This window comes from the organism of the source record quoted next, unplaced genomic scaffold (assembly GCF_019419815.1).
Source record: "Pyrus x bretschneideri cultivar Hongxiangsu unplaced genomic scaffold, Pyrus_bretschneideri_v1 Contig14, whole genome shotgun sequence".
Taxonomy (NCBI): Eukaryota; Viridiplantae; Streptophyta; class Magnoliopsida; order Rosales; family Rosaceae; genus Pyrus; species Pyrus x bretschneideri.
This window is the reverse complement of record NW_025999435.1, coordinates 591,550-600,717: the sequence shown is the minus strand read 5'-3', so window position 1 is coordinate 600,717 and position 9,168 is coordinate 591,550. Positions and strand designations below refer to the sequence as shown.

At 34.9% G+C, this 9,168-nt stretch overlaps 1 long non-coding RNA gene across 1 annotated transcript; it reads left to right on the top strand.

Moving 5' to 3' along the window:
* The first annotated feature begins 1,015 nt into the window (after positions 1–1,015).
* Positions 1,016–1,517, top strand: LOC103963494. The gene is made up of 2 exons (XR_001954571.2): positions 1,016–1,121; positions 1,222–1,517. It is a non-coding gene; the product is annotated as an uncharacterized LOC103963494 (long non-coding RNA).
* The last annotated feature ends 7,651 nt before the right edge of the window (positions 1,518–9,168 follow it).

Here is a 9,168-nt window from a genome sequence, read left to right as displayed (position 1 = left end):
TTTGCAAAGTGCTATAACTAGTGGCTCACTCGAATTTGAGTGATTTTTGACATAAGATGCAACTCGATTTCACAATAAAAATTACATACAACAGTAATTTTGAGTTACGCACAATTGACAGATTTGCATGTGAAGTCTTTAATATCCATCATTCCTTATGAAACCATCATATCTATGTCTAAAAGCAAGTCCACACATGCCCAATTTACCAAGGTAAAAGGGAAAGAGTTGCCCACAAACCCTAAAAACAAGCTCCACCGATCAAATATTGTTAGGGCAATTGTCAGGTCTTACCATGCCCGACTTAGATTCCAATCAATTCTAGCATAAGCTGGCTTTTTTAAACAAAATTGACTTCAATTACGTTATTTATTTTTATGCAAACACATAGGTTTGATGTTGTCGGCCCACTGATGTCAAAGTGTTAACCTTCCTTGACGCTTGTAAATGTGGTACGATCTAGAACGTTCAAGTGTACAATGGTCGCAAGATCGAATGGTCCACATTTATCAAACGAGCCATAGATGCTTCTAAATTAACGTAATAGTTGGAGTCCAAGCCCAACCGGATGATGAATAGTTCATGACTTATTTATGGTAATGATTTGCTGCCACCACCCTACAACTTTGCATTGCAACCCTAAAAAAATAAAAAAATAAAAAACCAAAAATCCTTTAACTTGGAACCCCAGATCTCTCTTTCCCAATTGACTTGCTGTCTTCCTCTCCGCTCCTCGGCTATTCCTTTGCTTTGGCACTCAGCAATCTGCATCATGACTCATATCCTTTCTTCTTTTAATTCCATTTATTTATTTATCAATCTTCTGTCATTTGATTTTTTATTCATTCATTATCTTCTTCAATTTTTATGATTGATCTCGTAATCATGGTTTTTTCAACGTTTCGAATCTTTTTTGCCAGGTTTCCATTGCCTTCGAGTCCATGTATTTTTTTTCTTTGTTATTGTGGATTGAAACAAAAACGAAATTGTGTGTTTTCTTTGATTTTTGAGATTTAGTCACGCGGCAACCAGAGAGAGCGTGACCGGGAGAGAGCCGCCGCCCGGGCCAAGGCTGGGAAAAACAAAGACGACGGCTTGACGCCGGAGCAGCGCCGAGAGAGGTCCAATTTCCCTGCTTTTATTGAATATTATACTTTGCTTTAAGCTTTTGATAAAACCCAATTTGTAAATTTATCTGTTTCTTTGAAAAATCGATTGCAGGGATGCGAAAGCGCTGCAAGAAAAGCAGGCGAAGAAGGCCGCGGGGGCGGCGGGAGGGAATTCCGCCGGAGGTAATAAAACGAAATAAGAGAATGGAGTTGTCTAATTTGGAGCTCTTGTCTTAACTTTGGCTTGATTTATAGCTGTTGAGATCTAATAGTTTGTGGCTTCCAACTTTATTTTTATTTGTCAAGTGCCGAATGATTGATGTTGGAGATGTCGTTGTGAGTTATGTTATACTTGAATTTGAAACAATTGAAGTTCGCTAATGTGATGTGTACTCTGTATTTGTTGAATGCTGTTTTCTCTTTTATGAATAAGTCATGATTTAGAATTGTTTGATTGGAATTTCAGAAAACTGAGTTTGTTTTATACGAAAGCTAATAGCTTTGGTGTAGTTTTAACCTTTGATGTTTTGATGAACCATCGCCTGATCTGGGTGTGTAAGCTCGTTCTGATTTGTTTCCGAATCAGATGTTACCATAGAGATGGTTGCTGGTTTGTTTCTTTTAAGTAAGGGTACAAATATATTTGATGTAGGAGAATGTAAACCTAAATAATTTAGGAGTCCATTACAAATTCATAACTAATTTAGGACCTTTGATTCTATTTGCGACTTTACAATTGGAGGCTTTGAAAGAACGACACTTTGATGCCCATGTAATGGTTCGAAGTAGGAGGCATAGATTTTATAACAGTACCAATAAGCTTATTTGTACCTTCATGCCCGTGTGTGTTCTTGTGCATGGTCTCTTGCCCTTGGCTCGGGGGTTGACTTACCACTGACTAAAACATGTCAATTTCTCTAGTTTGTTTTTCTATTTACTATGCTACTGTCATTTCGATCTGTAATTTATTACTGTAAGAGAGGCTTGTCGGCTAGGGAATAATTGTTGTGCATAGGTTCGCATATATGAAACATGCTCAAAAGTGTTAATATCGTTCTCTAATTGTTTGAGTGAGTTAATACTCTCTGAAGTTGAAAGAGGACTCAAAGGATACTATATGTTGCTTGTCCATGTATTGCATGTGCTCTGAATGACTAAAAGGTAGGAAATTGAGCTCTACATCTCTTTGTAAGTCTTGAAAAGGGAAATAGGAAAAGGGATACACACCGTCACTGCTGGTGCTTGTTCAATATATAGAAGCATGCCTAGTTGCACATTCCACCACAAGCCTAGGACATCAAAGTTATACCCTCGTGCTTAGGTACATCTTTCTCATGGTAATTGTGCTACATCACCCCTGCTCAAAGAATCTACTTCCTTCTTCACTTAAGCCGAGATGGTCTTCATTCTTTAGTTCGGGCGGGCATGGCATGTTTTCTAATGCGAAGACCAACTAGGCGTGCAATCCTCGCCTACAACCAATTAGAATGTTAGTTAAGATGATAGCGACTTAGAATGAATTAGAATTGTTTAGTTGATGTAAGTTTTCAAAATGTGAGTCTGGACTTCAGGCTTCATTGGTCTGAGTGAGTATATCACATGGTATGTAGACATGAGATACAACCTTTTTATAACATGCGTGTCAGATTTACATAGCATTGGATCTGTAGGGTGTGAGCCGTATGCGATTACTTTTAAATTATGATGTAGGCGGGATTGGGGCTGGGTTTGAAGGAGTAGGGATTGGGCTGGGTCAACAGACGCGGAATGGACGTGGCTGATGGTGGTGGAAGAGGACGGTGGCTGGTGGTTATGGGTGAAAATGTATATTTGTGCCTGCTTGTGTCCTGATGTGGGAGAAGTATGGTTGGTTAAGGTTGAAAGGAGAAAATTGCTGTTTGGGTAGCAAGATAACTATGAGTTTGGGAGAGAGTTTCATATGACAGGTGTAATCATTTTATTGGGCCACATAAGAGGGTTTGGGTACTGATTAGTGAGTACCCAATTGTCCGTTAAGCGCATTAATCATTCCCCAACAGGATTCTCTCTCCTCTCTGTGAGGATTGTGGAGGATTAAGAATTATATCCGTTAATCGTACATCGTACGGTTATTTTTTGTTAAGTATTATTTTTATTTAATTTTAAATAAAATAATTTCTGATCGCACAATGTACAATAAACGAATATGATTTATGGATTTTATAAGGATCCGACAAGGATCTGAATTCAATCATTCCTACATTCACAAATCATATCGTGAGTAGGAGACTAGATCTCCTTTATAAACTGTATTAAAAAAAAATAATAATAATAAATAAAAAAAAAGAAAAAAAAAGGAAGAAAGAAAGATCTTTCATTTTGATTTTGGACAGTTTTTATAAGCACTTTAGCAAAATTGCTTTTATATAAGAGAATTTTAACAAAAAGCTTCCAGTACTGTTCATTTTAATAGGGCTTCATTGTTATAAATTAGGTGAGCTTTCTAAAAAGTACCTACAACTAACTATTTATTAGTAAACAATTTCAAAAGTGTTTTTGACTGGAAACGTTTTTAGAGCATTTTTAATGATTTTTAATGGTGTAGGCAAACAAAATAAGTAAAACTGTACTATAACGGCGAATGTGTCAAGTTGCATGCTCAATGGTCTTATGAAAAAGTGTTACTCAAATGGAATAGCCAAACCAAATGGGTGATGCTAGATCAATTTTTAAATCATTTTTTGTAAACCACAAGATGTGACAATTAATGGTTGGACTCCTTAAATGATTAAAAAAGAGTCCAACTATCAACTGCTACGTCATGTGGTCTACAAAATATGGTCTTAAATGTTGGTCTCCCTAGTATTTTGTAAACTAAGTAGGTAAAATTTCATTTTATTATTGTCCTTCACCTATAAGATTTGTTTTTATCTTTTATTTTTGTCTTCTTTCCCTCCTACAAAATACTTTATTATAGATAGAAAGATATGTAGGTTCAGTTTTGCCTACACATGTAGAAGTAGGCAATGCTGTATACATTGGGGGAGTAGGCAAAGTTTACTTACTCAATGGCCTACTCTATTGGAGCTTGATTTTGCCAATGTGGCTCATCAATAAAAATTTGGCTAATCATTTTCCTGCTATATTGGAGATGCTCTTAGCCGTTGTGAAAGTAAAAAGAGGTTATTCAATATATACTTAGGCCTCCAATCATAGATGGCAAATATAAGCTCTTGGGCACAAATTTAGCCCTTAAACTATTTTCTTTTTTAAGGAATGGTAGAGGGCTAATGTTCCCATCTCCAATTATGGAGGGTTTAATATTAACTCCTCTATAATTTTTAATACATTTTAGGATGCGCACCATGTTATCAAGTGATGAACTTGACAAAAAAGAAATGTCCAAGTACCTAGAGGTTGACATTTTTTTAAGGGAGTTTTAACGAAAAGCCTACGATATTGTTCATTTTAACGAAAAACCATATTTTTACACCAAAAAGTCAATTCTGATACTATTCACTTTACCTTTTATTTTGTCCTTATCATTAAAGCTCACAGTTTTCAAACATTTTTCATTAGTTTTCCTTTTTTTTAAACCTTCATGGAGGCTTATTCGATTTTCTAAAATATGTCGTTTTCAAATTACTTTTTGGTTGGAGATGATCTTAATTTTTGATTTGCTGGATATAAACTGCTCTACGCAGGATTTGAATCCTCTCCGGATCCCTTCTTTGGGGATCCCGGGGATCAAGGCACAAGGATCGTTCACCAAAGATCGTACGGTCACAAATAAATGTTTTTTATATTTTTAAAAGTAAAGCAATCTCATTTTGCATAAAAAACATTTAATTATGACCGCACGATCTTTGATAAACGATCCTTCTGTCTTGATCCCCGGGATCCCCAGGGAGGGGATCCGGAGAGGATCCAAATCCCTCTGAGCATGCACATTGATTTTCCTGCCCCCACTAGTTGTCAACACTTGTCATGTAATATAGCTGTTGCCATTGTATTCGATGCTCTATTCATCGGTGACTTTGTGTTATTTGGAGACTTAAAACATGGGTGAATTTAAAACCTTATATCCTAAGACTTTAACATGTCAACGGGGAATCAATTTGGGCACATTTTCAGGCACATTTTTCTTTGAATTTTGTACTATTTTGTTAAATAAAGTATAGGTGGAAAACGAATTGCTTTGATTTGAGAAACTCTCTGACTTGATTGTTGATGTATTATTTGAGGATACCCATAATTTGTAAAACTGATATGTAGCACTATTTTTTCTTTTGATCGAGTTGAAATTTCTAACAAAGTTTCTATCAAAGTTCAGATAAGTGCATCTTGGTGTGATGGGTACTCTTTAATTTTGTATGATGTTTAATAGTTTTGAAATTCTAACAAACAAACAATTCATTTTGCAAGAAAGCAGGTTTCTGAAAGCGGAATCAATAAATTACTGCATACAACTCTGATCATGTTGGGAGGAAGAGTCGATGCATTACTATATTAAATTAAAAATCATATTGAAAAGTATAACTGGACTTAAGAAATTTGTATAAAAAAGCCCTCGCTTTGTGTTCATTTCCTCTATCTGCCCATATGCGTGCAATATTACATTATAAGGAATGTTACTACTGTTTAGTGATTTTTTTTTTCATTTATAAGTAACAACGTTAAGTTCTAATCTTATGGATATATCATTGTATTAACAGATAATTTTGATATCCCTAATGGAACTCCGCCTATGTAAATTTATCTTACATTGTCGGTCCCAAGCCTGAATAAAGGAGGAGGGGAAGAGCGTCAAGTAGTCGACAGTTTACACTTCGTTTTTCACGTCGAATTGGTCTAATAATGGATCATAAACAAAATTACGCTAAAACTAGGTCATCGCCTAGAAATGACGCCTCTGTGGCCTGGACACAAAGCAATGATCGTTGTATCTCCATCAACCGACTACACTTCACTTAATGAGATAAGAATTAGTTTTTGTTGTTTTAATTATCCCTAATGGCCCACATATTCTCTAAACAAGATTAAGTTTGCCTACCTTAGTTATCCATGATTAGATTAACTAATGACAATGATAAGTTGATAAGCATAACGGCATTGATGATCATGCTTTGTCAAAACAAAGATAAAGCGCACTCCATACTACTTTTTTTCTTTTCATTAAAATATATATTAGTTTAGTTTGATCGATTGGTGGAGGTCATGATGTTACTCATCAACAGATAAGCAAACTACAACTTAATTTGGAATTAAAGAAAAACAAAGTGCAACAAAATTTTCACCAACAGGATAAGGGTTTTTAGGTCATCTTCCAAGAGGTTTTGCTGCCCACCTACGAATTGAAATTTTTATAACATAGCTAAGCATAGAATATAAAATTCATGCATGTATTTACATCCATGAATTTTTTTTTTTAATCAGTATACATCCATGATTAAGTGTTAAGTTGGGTTTATAATTTATGGAGAGTTTCACTAGTGTGCTGAGAATACAGTCTAGTTTATCAAGTATCAAAACACAAGTGGTTGAAATTTTTTTTTCCTCAATTATCCAACCACTTGTATTATAGAACTTATTGTATCGGACTTTGTTCCCAACACACTGAAAAATTTCTCATAATTTATGACATGATCAGTAGGTGCTCAAAATTATATTAAAATAGTAATGTCATTGTTCATAGCTTGCATTATAATCTCCTTGTTAATATGTCTCAAGTATGAACTTTGTTGATGCACAAAATCGGCGAGAACTTTGGTACAATAGAAAGTGTCAAGTTTGTGACCTTCGCTAGATTGCTCTGGTCATTAGTGTGGATAAGTATGTAAATGAATAGAGATAGGAAAACAAACAACACAAGATGTACGTGGTTCACCCAGATTGGCTACGTCCACGGAGTAGAGAAGTTCTCATTAGTTGTGAAGGGTTTACACAAATACATAGGTTCAAGCTCTCTTTTAGTGAGTTCTAATGAATAGTTTAGTACAAATGACATAGGGATTATTGTGGGAGAATGATCCCCTTTTATAGAAGAGAGTTTCTAGCTTTGTTCTAACATTGACACGTGTCGTGTTGTGATTGGCCTCTGATATCGACACGTGTTGCGCTGTGATTGGCCTCTGATACCGACATGTGTCGCGTTGTGATTGGCCTCCTGGTTGGAGGAAAAGTCTTGTGAGTCCTTGATAATATACTGTTGATTGGTGCTTAATAGTTTTGGGATATGGTACAAACAAACTCTATCACATTTAGTTTGAGTTATGTGATAGTGCCAAATATGTGATGTGCATGTCTAATATATAGGCTGCCAGAAGTCTCGATTCTCTTGGTAAGACATTTTTTTGGTTGATTTTCTATTTTATTAGGTTTCTAGTGCCATAACATTTTCTATGCCTTCGATATAATAACTTCGCAGCTTAAAATTCCTTCTATCATTACTAAATGAAATAGCATTTTCTTTCTCTACTGTATTCAAATTTTCTTTGTATTACATATATATGCAAAGTCAACAAAACCATGTAGAAACCTTTCGCTCTTGACATTCTAATTTGGATAGTATCCGAGGCGTAATCCTTGTGATTTCGTGTCGACAACGCCCTGCATTAGTATAAAAAAAAATCATGATAAAAACTTGTTGATTTTTAATAACTCCTAATTGTGAGCTAGAAAATATGGAAAGAGTAAGCGATGTAAAACAAAACAAAAAATATTGGAATATATCATTCGAACAAGAAAGGTTTCTCTTTCATATATATGCAGTCGTTTTCATCTTTTACACTCTCTTATCATGTTTTTCATCTATCTTATCTAACTTTATATAGATATGGTGATCTTGCAATAGAAACATGTGGTGTTTGTGTGTGCTGTTACAAATTAAAGATCGAATTACTGAAGGGGAAGCGTGGAGGGGATGAACTTCCTTGCAAAAAGATAGCTAGGGTTGATCAAAACCCTAAAAAAAAGAAGTCGATCGATGTGATGAGAAGAATAAAGTAAAAGGAAAGTCATGCGTACATATATAATAGTCGAATTCTTGGAGTAGTTGCACCAGAAACGAACCTGTTCGTTTTTTTCTGTTTTTTTCTTTGAGTGTCAGCTTAATTAAGCCCCAATGAGTGATTAATAAATTGATTATCTGTGATGCCATTTACTTTAAACAAATTGATTAGACTTTGAGGGTACGTAGTTGTTGTGAGGGAAGTGTATAAACTGTTGACAAGGGACAAATTCTCTGTCCCCCACATATACTTAAATATATGCAGACACACACACCCCGGACCAAAAATGTGGAATATTCAACATGTTTTTCTCTAGAAAATGATAATGATAATTAATAAAAGTAGCTAGAGATCTATTGTTTATGCATGTATATGCCTGTTAATTAATTATATATATAGATATATATATATATATGTTATAATATATATATGTGATTAATTTATCATAGTCCCTAGCTACCTTGATCAAACCAAAAACTAATGCTTTGAGTTGGCAACTGTTAGAACATGAGCAGTCCACACCTTTGAATTAATGACATGCATCAATAACATAAAATAGCTGCACATTTCATGCAATTTCTTCTCTTGTTGTATTGTGTATCTGAATCATAAATTAGTTTGATATTCAATTTTCTAAATGTTTATAACACAATTTGTTGGTAACATAAGTATTATCTGACAACATAAGTATGACAAAACAACATTACTCAAAAACCTACAAGATAAGTATAACTATTAATAGAGAATGGTAAAAAGGAGAACCAAACACAATGAACGTTGAGAATGAATCTTATATTGATGAGAGGAGGGACTTTGCAAGAGCTTATAAGTAGTTAAGCTACTCTTCATATTGCCAATTGCTTTTATGGTGGAAACTCAACCTTCTTCATGGTAAGCAGGTTGTCCCACGTGCAAAGCCTAACGGCCACACGTGCTCTATGTTACTTGATTTGCGTTATCCATGTGTTAAGCTTAAAAATTCGGCACACGTGAGATGACATGTTGAGAATGAATCTCATATTGATGAGAAGATGAACATTGCATGTACTTATAAATAGTTGAACTATTCT